The sequence below is a fragment of the Anabas testudineus genome, chromosome 2 (genome assembly GCF_900324465.2).
Source record: "Anabas testudineus chromosome 2, fAnaTes1.2, whole genome shotgun sequence".
Lineage (NCBI taxonomy): Eukaryota > Metazoa > Chordata > Actinopteri > Anabantiformes > Anabantidae > Anabas > Anabas testudineus.
In genome coordinates this window covers 24832700-24845402 of record NC_046611.1, presented here as the reverse complement: position 1 = coordinate 24845402, position 12703 = coordinate 24832700, and the positions used below count along the sequence as shown (strand labels likewise).

Genomic DNA, 12703 nt, shown 5'->3' with positions numbered 1-12703 from the left:
ATTAAACATTTTTTGGAAGAGGCAGCTCATTATTTTGTGCTCCACTTTCAAACATTGGTCACACTTCCTCTCCAATATAACCACTGATAGACGACAGATTGAACTGTATTTTTCATGGTTTTACATACCTGCAGGGGTATTTGATTTGGCAACAGGACAGCTCTCACCCCAAGGCCATATAGTGCCGGAGCAATGAATCAAAGAATTTTGGTTGTTATTGGATTTGTATATTTGGATGTCTTGCAAGTTAAACATATGAATGGCCACCAATAGTAATTAATTACCAAAGGACACACTAGATTGAATTGTATTGTATCAATAAAGGCTTCTTCGAGTAGTTTATTAACTGTGCCCGAGTGAGTCTTCACTGCAGACATACTTCTATAGATTTTATAATGAAATTATAATATTTACATTTTCTATATTATTTCTTTTCAGAATCAGAAACAGGTTATTGCCAGATACAGTAAAGAACACTTTACAGCACTAGGAAGGTGTTGTGATGTCAGGTGGAGGAAAACAGAGTGAAACAATATGGATACTCCATTCAGATTCATTAATCCTAAAACATGCAAAACAGGCAATATTTTAAAATTAAATGAGGAGCAGAAAAATGAGAAGAAGTCAAACTTTCAAAGCCTACGCCTAGAGACTTAATAGACAGACTGATCTTCATGTTGGTGTGCTGAATGGCAAATAGTACATCCAGATGAATATTTGAAATTTGATCATACAAATGCACTGAATTTTTGTATTTTTCAGTTTTAAATTATTTATGACGGGAAGATAGCTCTCCATGTAAACCACAAAAAATGATGCACAATCTAATTTTGGGATTGTATAGCTATTTGTGTGTTCCATTAAAAAAAAATATATATTTTCCTTTGTCATATAATTTCTATCTCTCAGTCTCATCTCTGTCCTTCTGTCTTAACAAAAGAGCTAGTATGACACCTACTACATTACTGGTGCACAGAATGAGACTGATTTATTTGTTGTTGGCCTGTTGTGACCGCTGGAATTCACCTCGTGTGAAAAGTGCCTGAAACAAGCACACTGGTGCACGCCTCCTCAGGTTACGTGCATGGGCAGTACACCAGGTATCATAAATCTCAATGTGCACAAAAAGAGGGCAAAGAAGAAAAAAGCACAATATTTGAATCAAAACATTGCCCCCCTCCCTTATTTTTATGTGTCAGAAAAAAGTACTTTTCTCCAGGTGTGGGTTATTTCACTTTGCTTATAATGTAAGAGGAGACTAATACAAAACTCCTGACCTCAAAATGAAACACAGCATATAATGTAATAAAGTACATTGTCTGATTGGTTATGGTAATTTTTTATTTAGCCACAATAACCTTAAGCTCAGCTGCTTCGAACTGGGTAAAATCACACAAAACAGATGTGGTTCCAGATAGATGTCTGAAAAAAAAAAAAAGAATAACAATAAAACCTTCAAAATGTGGTCCTCAAATGCAAAGGAGTGTCTTCATGCAGAGCTAGCACTGGCGCATTGTTGCATTTTACTGTACGGCATAAATCAAAAATTATAGAGGTGCTGAGAATAAAAAGCATCTGACATTTTTTGCATGACAGTTCTGCTGTTCCTGTGTTTTAGTGGGGAGTGGGGAGCTTTGTGGTGCTAGGCCGAGATCTCCTCCTGTTAAGCACATATCCTGTAGGCTTTGTCCCGTGGCAGTGACCTGATCCAGCAGGAGGAAGCAACCAATCAGGAAGATATTAGATCAGCTCTGGGAAAAATTAATAAAATTCTCTCAAGTCTGCCTCACCTACTATGCTGAACCATGAGATTCATGCACAAGAGTAAAGGCGTGCACTTTATACGCTTTCATCAGAGTGACTCCATTAACCCCCACCACCACCACCCTCCCCCCACTTCTCCAGGTTCAAATGATCTATGGGCATCATGATATGCTTGTGGAAGTTGTTGTGTTCCTTACAGCTGACATCCAGACAAGGGTGGTCTATGCAACCGGATCCTTTGACATCATAGAGAACATGAAAACATGAAACATAGTTATTGATCACAGAGTCCACGCTAATCAAATAGCGCCCTGGTTTGTTTGAAGTTAAAAATGGTTACAGTAGTGTTTACCATTGCACTTCAGGACCCTCCAGCCGCGCCCATCTTAAACATACACAGACAGAAGTGTTATTTGTATTGTTAAATTTACATTAAGTCCATTTTAATTGCATCAACTCACTAAATAGATCTTACAATAATGGGCCTGACAGAGAAAATTGCAATCATCTGTGAAGAGCCTGTGGCGGTATAATGGACAAACCTGATTAATTTAATCTTGTTGCACTCCATTACGGCTGCACTTTATCATTTCAACAGATGGAGCACCAAGAAATTAAAAAACGCTCTCAAGGATATGTGGCACTCTCTATCCACTCGCATCCCTTTATCTGAAGGTGTGTGGGCTGCTGCACTGAAATGAAGGCTTGGACTGGAACCTTTGGATGAGTGCATTTTCAAACCCAAATGAGATTATGTGAACAGTCAATTGATGCAACAAATCATCAGAATTGTCTTGTGATGTATTGCTGAAGGCCGTTAAGGACTGTCCATCCAATCATCTAGTGCAATGAGTTGATACCATCAAAGGAGTAGAATGACAATTGCTTTACTATATGACGGCTATTCACACAAGCACGAATGTTGCATTTATTCATCTGTCATGTTCATTTTCTGCTGTGCTTCAAATTGTACTGCATAGAGAATTTCAAGAACTCCAGAAACACACTAACATCCAATAAAGCTGCTTTTTATTATTATTTATTTTATTTTATTTTCTATTTATTTTTTTTAATACTACAGGTGTATGTAAAATACATTTTCCTTTCTCCACTCTGGAATGTCTTTCTTTAGCACAGCAACAAACACGTCTCACATATGGATATTAGACTGGTAGGTGTCATTTTACATGTTAAAACTAAATTACACTGTATGGGACATGCTATAATTTCCTATCATAATTTATAGTTTTGTGCCACTTTACAACATAAAGCTGGAAATAAAATCCAAATATGAGCAACGTATGTGCCAGTGGCATAAAAACACAACAGGTCTCCCTCTCGTCTGCGTTGGAGAGCAGGCGGCAGTGCGCGCACAGGCGCATGCGGATCTGTCAGGTCAGCTCACTGCAAGTTTCCGACTCCGCTGCCACGAAAATAATGTCGATGTCCGACAACAGTTAGATTTCTCTCACACACGCACGTTTCCGTGCGTCACGGCTGAAAGAAGCAGTCGCTGCCGGACTAGAAGACGTACAACGGGGGGTTTGGACACTTTGGAGACTTGTTGCGTGCGGTGACAGCGGAGATCCACACAGAAAGTTCAGGTACGAGACGACTTTGTGCGTGTGTGTGTTTGTGTGTGTGTGTGTGTGCGCGCGCGTTTTGTCTGCCCCCCTGTTCCCTCTCCACACTTTACAAATGTTGCCTGTTTGTGTGACTTGTGTGCTGAATTGACAGCGCGGTATTGAGCTATTTCCAAACTGGGCGGAGACAGCAGCAGTTACTTTGAGCCGACAGCTACAGCTCAATAAATTATAGTCTAGTATTAGCTCTGGCACATGGATCAGTGCGCACTTATAAATTAAAACCTTATTTTACTTATCTATACACACGCGCGTATTTATTCTAATCGGGTTTCCAAATCGTCCTTTTAAACGCGTCCTGCTTGTATAATTAATTTGCTGTGTACCATGAGTGCATTTGTTTTCCACAGTAGCAGTCTAATGGAGCATGTTGGGAAATAGTGGGGAAAACTTTCGCTTCCAGAAATAGGACGACGCAGGTAGTGCAAGTTACGCGCTGAACATTTATCAAAGTGTCATTTGCTTTGCGTTAACAGCAGTTGTAGCTAAGGGGGTTTGCTTTCATACTTCCAGCCCCAGGCTGCAGACATTTTTCTAATTATTTACTTTTTTACTGTACACCGCATTTGACAGTGATGGATAACAGGTTAAAAATGGACATTTGCTCCTTAGTTAGTGTATGTTGGACTGACTCAAGCGTGCATGGTGTTCTTCCTCCAGACCATAAGACCTTGGAAAGATTGTGTTCCCCTCTCCCTCTCCCATTCCACCATGATACACTTTGTCTTCATTTTCTTCTGACTTGGGCTCATTTTCGTGATATATAGTTGAAGCACTTCGTGGAGACAAAAGTGCAGGTTATGTCAAAGTTATGCCACTGTGATTACAGTCCAGGTTGCAGAAGCAGGCTTTGGACTGAATGAGCATTTCACCTGTGTGAAGATGGTGTTGCCCTCATATGAGCTGTGAGATATCAGTTGTCTTTCAGCGGATAAATATGACTTCAACAAGCTGCTATTTTTATGCACCTGGTTAAACGTTATGATGAAGTCACCGTATCGGCTGATGGAGGTGTGTGGGTTTATGGTCCCACAAATCATGTGGTACTGATTCTACAAGAGCAGGAAAGTGTAGCAGTGTAAACAGGTGAGACTTTCTTTGCCTGTCTGCATCATTTGGACTAGTCATTTCTAATCTTGTTTGAAATGTCAGTCAAGGCAAAGTTTTAGATTTTAAGTCTTGATATTTGAAATCAGCTGTTTTTCATTGTAGGTAATTGTATCTTGTATTGTTTATTATATTTCAGTGTACATGTGCTGTCATTTTCTCACCTGATATTATCAACACTGTAAAATAATTCTCATAATTAACATATTATTAATATTAACAGTACAATAACTGACTAAATCACCTGTAAATAGTGAGGCCTCAGCAGGAGCTCTATGCATCTCACATTTCTGCAAGGTTTACATTGGAGACAATTGACAAAGAAAGACAAGCATCAAATCCACACATTTGAAAGGGATAAACTACATCTACTAATGGTTGGCATTTTTGCTTGAAAAGTGACTTCAAATATTACTGCTACCACTAATATTGTAATACCTTTTTCTTATTGTGGTTGAATCATGCACAATCCGATTATTGTACAGGAGAATCGTTTGTTTGTGAAAGATAAGGAACATAGTGAAAAATCCACATTGAAAATCCAAAAAAACTGCGTAAACGTCACATTTATCGTGATTTATGATCATTCGATTTTTAAAGCTTTTTCATTTTTCTGTGGGTAATCTCCCATGCTCTGAATGATATATTTTTATGGATGTTTTTACGGACATTGTGGAATCTCTGGTTTTGTTTTGACCCGCTTTCTTTTTGGTGCTTTTTGTGTTTTCAGTCATTGAACTGAGATGGAACAGCTGTGACCTAAAGATTCGAGTTCAGAATTCATTCACTTATAAAACTATGGTAGATCAGCAGGGATACTTCAATGTATCATGTCTGCAGCAATCAACAGCAACATTTTCATTCACACATGTACCATATTCCCTACTGTACTGTACATGTGCTTCACGTTTTCTTTAAGACTTGACTTCAGAGGAAAGTTCTCCAGTCTGTTCTTCTTACTTTTGAAGTTACATGCTCCTCCAATTACTGGGGCCATGCAGTCTTCTCTATGGTGTCCTTGGACAGCTCTTTGAGTGCCTGAAAATGGTGCGGACCATTAATTCTGGATTGTCTTCATCTGTTTGCATAATTTTCCCTCCTTAGCCATTTTTCTACCCCATTTTCACAGGCTGTGCTCTCGGGTTTATTTTTCTCTTGTATAAATGTTTGAATCTTCAAGAGATTTCAATTTCATATAATTTCTCAATACCACGGACAGCTGTTAAAATTTTACATTGGCCTGTTTTATGGTATACAGACTTTCAGGTGTGTGTTGTGAACAGCCTCGGCCATGTTTTACAGCCCATGTGCTGATGTTGCTCATTGAAACTCTTCACCTGCCAGCAGATAGGTTACAGAATATTTTATATTCACCTACTAAACCTTATCAAAAATCAAAATGTGTCAATATACCTGAGCAGCCAATAAACATACATTTGTAGCGTAAAAAATATATTAATAAAAAAATGTTGTGTTTTCTTTACCCTTATACATTTTCTCTGTTTTTCAGTCAGACTAATTTGCTGTCAGGCAGGAGGTTGTTTTTGCAACTCAGGCAGACTCCAGAAATTAATTTATCCAAATAACCAAGTCCTCCTGGGCCATGGAGGTTGGGACACTGAAATGGCCCTGGTAGGCAAAGCCGTCTTTTGAAGTCTGGAATGTTTTGGCTGACTTAGAGCAGGCGACTGGAGTGGAGGGATCATTTTCACTGACCCATGGGATTTTTAACCATTTTCATATACTGAGAACAAAACAAAGTGAGGAAAAATGCCTGAGTTCATTTGCATCGACTTTGCCATCAAGAACCGAGGGGCAAAAATGAAATTAAACTGTTTGAGGGGTCCTAGTTTTCTTTTTTTGCTGACTTATGGAATATGCTTGTGATGATATATAATCCACACTTGCTACTAAAATCTTTACTCTATCGATTGTGAGAGATATAAAAACATAAAGTTTTAACCACAGTGTTGTTACGTCACCATTCATAAGACTTTCCAAATTACTGCTATTAGGACTGGTCTTTTGCTTATTAAAGAATCCAGCCAAAAAATCTCCTTTATTAATGTGCTTGCACTGCTAATGAGGTGGTCATTTGGACTGCATGCAAAGCAAATACATGGCCCATTCTGATAATACCAACTTTGATTGTACACTCTCACTGTAAAAATGTGCTCATTAGGTACTTGCACTGTTGGTATATAATTAGTTATGTCCATTATATAAAAAATCACCACAGTAGTTACATTAATTAGCTTAATTCCTATTTATATATTGCTTCCTCTCAGAGCCTTTAATTACAACAACTAAATGCTATGCTTTTATTAAACAAGCCCAAGGAAAGGGAAGTGCAAAAAACCAGGCAATCTTGAGTAACGGGACACTTGAGTTTCCAGCGTAATAAATAATTCACAGGTCCTGTGTGATGAGTTGCTGAGGACAGAAATCCCTAATGACAGCTTTTTATAACCTATGACTCAGCTGGCCATTATGTTTCTGACATCTCTACACAGACCACATCCCCTCTGCGTGATCAGTTCTCACTCTTTCTCTTACTCCACACTGCTTCACCTACCGCATTGAGAAAATGGAGTTGAGTTACAAAGTACTACAGTACGTGCAGTCGCTCAATGAAAGAAATCAAAATGGAAAACATGTTAAAATTAAAGAATTAATCTATCAATCTCTCTCTTTCTACCTTCTAAAGTAGCTTTTTAATTATGAACAAATACTGAAAATATAAATACAGCCATGAAACAGTGAATCATGTGAAAGGTGTTTCTGTTTTCTAAGTTTCTTTTTTGTCATTTCCTGTGTTAGATCCATGCGGGAGGGATTGAGCTTGCCCTAACGCCTGCTGCTTCTGCTGTGTATGTGTGAGGTAAGAGACTGAATAATTGAGTTTCTCCAATCTGCTTTAGGCCTGCGACTGATCAAGTGTTACAGTGTTTGATTGGCGTAATGGCACCATACCCCCCTCAGGTAAGGTCAGTCCGAGCAACATCTGTGTCTATTATGCCTCATGCGACTCCCAGTGTGAACGGCAAGGCCTCATATGGCATTGGTTGATGTGATTATTGTTATCATTTGCAAACCCCAGCTCACTAAGAATAGGTGGTTAATTTTAGATGCGAAAAAAGATCCAATTATTCAGGCCTCTGCTTGTGGTTGTCCCCAGAGTTAGTGCAGGGAAATAAATCCTGCGGCCTTGATTAAGTACCTGACAATAGAGTTAACACAGCACTAGCAGTTTATAGTAATACAGCGGACATGGGCAATTAGGCCCACCAAGTAATTTACAGTACCTCTTGCAGGTGGTGACCTGGTATGAGCTGGGGACCACCTCAGTAACAAATTAGATCGAATAGGCAAGCAGAGTAGCAGCTCTGTTGGACTTCCAACTAAAGCAAAGCAATCAAAGATTGTGAAAGGCTTGATGCATATTTCAAATTTGTTATGATTTTGTTTTTTTTTTGAAAGGAATAACATATGGCGCTGGGTTTTTCATCTGTAATTTTCGACAGAGTGAATGATCACTTTTATACGTTGTTGATCTTTTTACGTCAGTGTGGACCATTCGCCTCTTACTGCTCCCTATTAATTATGAAATACTGTAGGTCTTGGCCATTTCACTTTTACTACTTCTTCCTGCTGAACTAGGTGTGAAAGGCTGCTGTTCTTAAATAGGTGCATAAAAGTAGGAGTGGGGAAAGTTTCCCCAGCACCCACTCACTCCAACATTATGTCATCAGAGTCAAAAAGGCACAGATGAAGAAATACAACTTGTTGTTGTTTCACACATGATAGACACCTAAACATATGGAACAAATGGAGCGGGGTGTGTGGCTACTTCTCTTTGCTGTAGCAGAGCAGACAGTGGCTGCCTTGATAACTAATTCAATGGACCTAATGTGGCATTTAACACTGGGGAGAAAATGGATTAGTGTGTCATTGTACGGTGTCTGTTTAGTTAGTAATTGAATGAGCCCCATTGTAATAATATTCCACACGCTAGAATATGCTCTCTTTTTATATAGCATTGTATTAAACTTGTGGTACTTTCACTAAGATTTATTAGGTAAAGCTTTTATTATTGTACTCTACTGTATATAATAGTGGAGAAAAACAGTGCCCTCTTCTGCCTGCATGTCTTGACGCCCACAGATTGAAATATAACTTTAGGTTTTCCTGTAGTTTACAATGTGTAGACTGGCACTCTCCGGCTGTGGCTTATCAGTCTCTTGTACAGGTCAACCATTGGGTCTTAGAGTGGCTGGACTACTGCAACAACACTGACCGCCTTGATCCTCACTGTCAGCACATTGGCCTTAGTGTGAGCTGATTTCATCAAGGCCACCACAGAACGGTGGTTGCCGTGATCCTAACAGAGCAACTGCTGAGCCGGTTTCCTCAGCAAACCTGTTTTATTTGAAAGTCTTGAAATGTCACATTTGAAGCAGTTTCATATGGATAAAGTCTAAATCTCATTAATAAATGAGTTAGAGAGTGTGTCATGTAGTTGTATAAATCTGCTGTTATGAGCACGAAGAGCAAATATAATGCTGCATGGCTGTGGAGGCAGGTCCTTCTATTTCCATCTATGACAAACACCCTGCAAATAGGGAGAAAAGCTAATTGGCATAAACTCCAATGATGTAAGCAACATCACACCACTAACAGCTGTGTGTGGTCCACCAGTGCTTGCGCAGCTATTTTAGAGATCCAGTCCAAATGAAATACAGCATACTGTATATTTGTACCACACCTGCAATGCAACGTGGTCTTGAAGACAGATGGTGTAAGCAGCAGAACGTTTTTACGTAACGTACGTTTTTTTCTGTTGACAGCTAGTAAAAGGATTAGTTTTGTTGAGGTCAGCTATTATTTCTGTGACTCTTTGTCACAAACATTATGTGTGCAATTGTTAAATATAAATCTGTAAAGAGATTATTGAATTTTCTATTTCTGATGCATCATGACAGTGAGCAGTAGTTAGAAGAGTTATCACATGGGTCATTCCTGTATTTTTTTAATCTGTAGCTATAAGGCAGGAAAACAACTTTTTTTGAATAAGGCTAATTGTAAGTGCTATTTCTAGTCACTCAGTAAGGACATGTTTCCAAGGTTGTTTCCACAGATGCATGTGTGAACTTCTTGCTGGACTACGGGAACAATATTTAGCATTTCTGCTACTGCTGTTTAATCTCTCATTAGCCTTTAGGTGACATGAAACACCATCAGCCTCATTCTTGCATTTGCCAATCAGAGGCAGGTTGAGTGACAGGCACAGAACAGCATATCCCTTATGTAAACCCTTCCTCTACCACCACGAAATTAGAGTGGCTGTTGCTACATGCTGCCGCCTCCTGCTTCTACACAAATGAGAAAGTAAGCACTCTGGTTCAGAAGTTCACATTTTGGATGCGTGCCGGAACTACTTAAGGCCAGGGATGTTTTTCAGGGGAACAGGTGGTCACAGTGACATAATTCTGGCTCACTGTTAAGATCTTTAGAAATTAGGCCCAGTTGCTCTGCCAGGTCGGTTATTACTCTGTCAATATGTATAAGCACGGGTTTAACTGGCTTGTTACTAATGTAAACTGATAAAAATGGAAAGACAAAATTGAGATTCTGACCTGATCGTATTTTTTGGAGGTGCTTACATCCAGCACTTAGAAAATATGTCCACAAACGAACAAGTCCCATCCACGTACATCAATCTTTGACGTGTCTCGAGGCTCGGCTGAGAAAGCTATTTATTCTCTTACGCTGTTAACTACTGGCACGTATGTGTTGGAGAGGAATGCCATTCAGAATGCAGAAAATATATTTAGTTCTCACCAACAGACAGCAAAAGGCACCAGCGGGTCTAGCCCCTGTGTGAGAACAGTTATTTCTGTCGTAGTATGGACTTCCAATTTCTTTAATCTGCTGTTCGACTCCTCCAGGAACATCAGGGCCAATTAACTATTTAAATGCATCTGATTTGACACCTACGGTGCACATCATACAGGGTCATTATAAAGGATTATTGGGACTTAATTATTTTTTCATAATGCTTTTTAAGTCTATAATAATATAATAATAAATAGTATTAAAGAATAAGACATTACTCTTTCCATCTCATTTCCCTTCATCTGCAGCTCAGTTGTCAACTATATGTTATATTGTTTATAAAAAGGAAAGAAACAGAACCGTTGCATCCTAGTTAGTAAGAATTAGACACAAAGCAGAAACTGTTGGCAGGTTTGTGTTATTATGACTGTCTGTAAGCTCATTAGTTAGGTGCTTATGGGCAGTGGAAATACCCCACAGCTGCACTCTGGCTGTTGCTACATCCTCCTGTCAGACCCTCAGAAAACACTCACTTCACCACCATTCAGTCTTAGTCTCAGTTTCAAGCATGCTGACATGTGTCCAACGAACATACAGTGTGCATGAGAAATCTACACATGGCCTGCTTTTACTTTAAATGCTTTAATGTTAAGCATTCTTAATCCATCCATTCTTATCATGCAGTGATTAATGAGCAACACTATTTAAGCTGATTTTCTTTTAAACTGTTTAAATTATTTTTTTACATTTAGGATCTCGTGTAACTCCCTGGTAACAATGGACATTCTCTGTGGTTTTATTTTGGGAGAGCCTGTGAGGTCTTTTCTTATATTTGGTGGAGGTTTTATCTAAAGCTGGGCAAATCTAATGGCAAAGCCATGTGATTCAACAGGGATGAACGGAGAACAATGCCCAGATAAGTTTGCTCCTACCAGGTAGGCAGGAACACAAGGGCTTTGTCCTGAAGCTAAGCAACTGGAAGGTGTTCTGTTTGTAGTAGGAAACAGTTGAACAGCTTCTGCAAACATGACTTATCTTGTTTAATTGGTGGATAATTCCTGCAAAGTGTCATTTATGTCTGTTTTCCTGCCCTATATAAACAGTAGAGGGCAGTGTGAATGACCATTGAATGGTTAAGTGGAGGCTTCTCTAGAAGAGCAAATAAATCAAGGCAGGGATTATGTCAACACTTCTGAGTCCCTATTTGAGAATGTTTTATTCTAGGACAAATGTCAGTGACAGAGTTAGACTTATACGTATAGTTCAATGTGCTGTGATATGTACAATTCACATTGTGTGCAATGGTAACATTTATGTTATACAAGGCATACTTTATGTACAATAAAGCAAGCTATGATCTTAAAAATAAAAAAAAAATAAATAGGACTTAACAGTTACAGTGCTGGAAACTAGACTAGTGAATTTGACTAAAACCAGTAACATGTTTTCATTAACATGCAAAGATGAAAACTAAATATTAATAACAATAATAAGGTGTCAAAATGAACACTGCCTGTCAATCACATGCCTCTCAAATCCTATTGATTATTGAGAAGAATCTTAAGTGTCTCAAGTTTTTGCACAGTGCTGTATGTGTTAAAGGAGACTTACAGACCTACAGAAGAGGAGCTTGTTATTCTAGGACTGTGCCAGCTTCAGAAGATGAAAAATTGTGCAAAATCTTTTCTTGAAAGTAGTAGGTTTTCTACTAAAACACTTTTTATAGTGACATATAGTTTAAAGATTAAAATACTAACTGTATGAGTTTAATGCCCCAGTTCTTCTGTGTTGTACTGAATAACAATCATTTAAAACATTACATTGATATCTGTTGCTGTGCAATTATGAACTGATCCGTTGAAGGTATTGTGAATGGGCATGTTAAGTTGGTTTTTAAATCAAATACAAATTTCAAACAATGCCACTTTACACATGCAGTATTTGTGTCTGATAACATATATCAGTGGCGTCCATGGAACAAAATCTTTCCAGTTTAACTAAAACAATGAAGAATAAATTCCTCAGCCATTTCTTCAGCCTGCTGAGTGAACAATACCTTTACCTTCTGTCAGTACTCAAACTTTTTAAATGTCCTGGAGGAGTTCTTGTTCAAGTCCCAAACCTACTGAGATGTCTAATGAAGGCTTTACCTTCCAGGCAGGCATATTTCTCCAAATGACAGTAATTTACATATGATGTATTTAGAGAAGAAGAGGGCAGGCTAATTCTATTTAGAGATTTTCCTTTGTTTTAGGAGTCATTAGCAGCTAGCTCAAATCTAATTTTTACAATTTCATCAGGCCATCTTGGAAAGCCTCTGTGAGCTCATCAGAGAGGAGCATTTATTGCTAAGT

The 12703-nt window shown here is 38.7% G+C and overlaps 1 protein-coding gene across 1 annotated transcript in view; it reads left to right on the top strand.

Annotated features, from left to right (window-relative positions):
* The first annotated feature begins 3198 nt into the window (after window positions 1-3198).
* The window catches only part of eya1 (EYA transcriptional coactivator and phosphatase 1), a 57726-nt gene continuing 48221 nt past the window's right edge, over window positions 3199-12703 (top strand). Inside the window, exons 1-2 of the mRNA XM_026362985.2 lie at window positions 3199-3368; window positions 7335-7395. The gene's annotated coding sequence lies outside the window, so the exon portion shown is untranslated. The remainder of the gene's footprint in view (window positions 3369-7334; window positions 7396-12703) is intronic.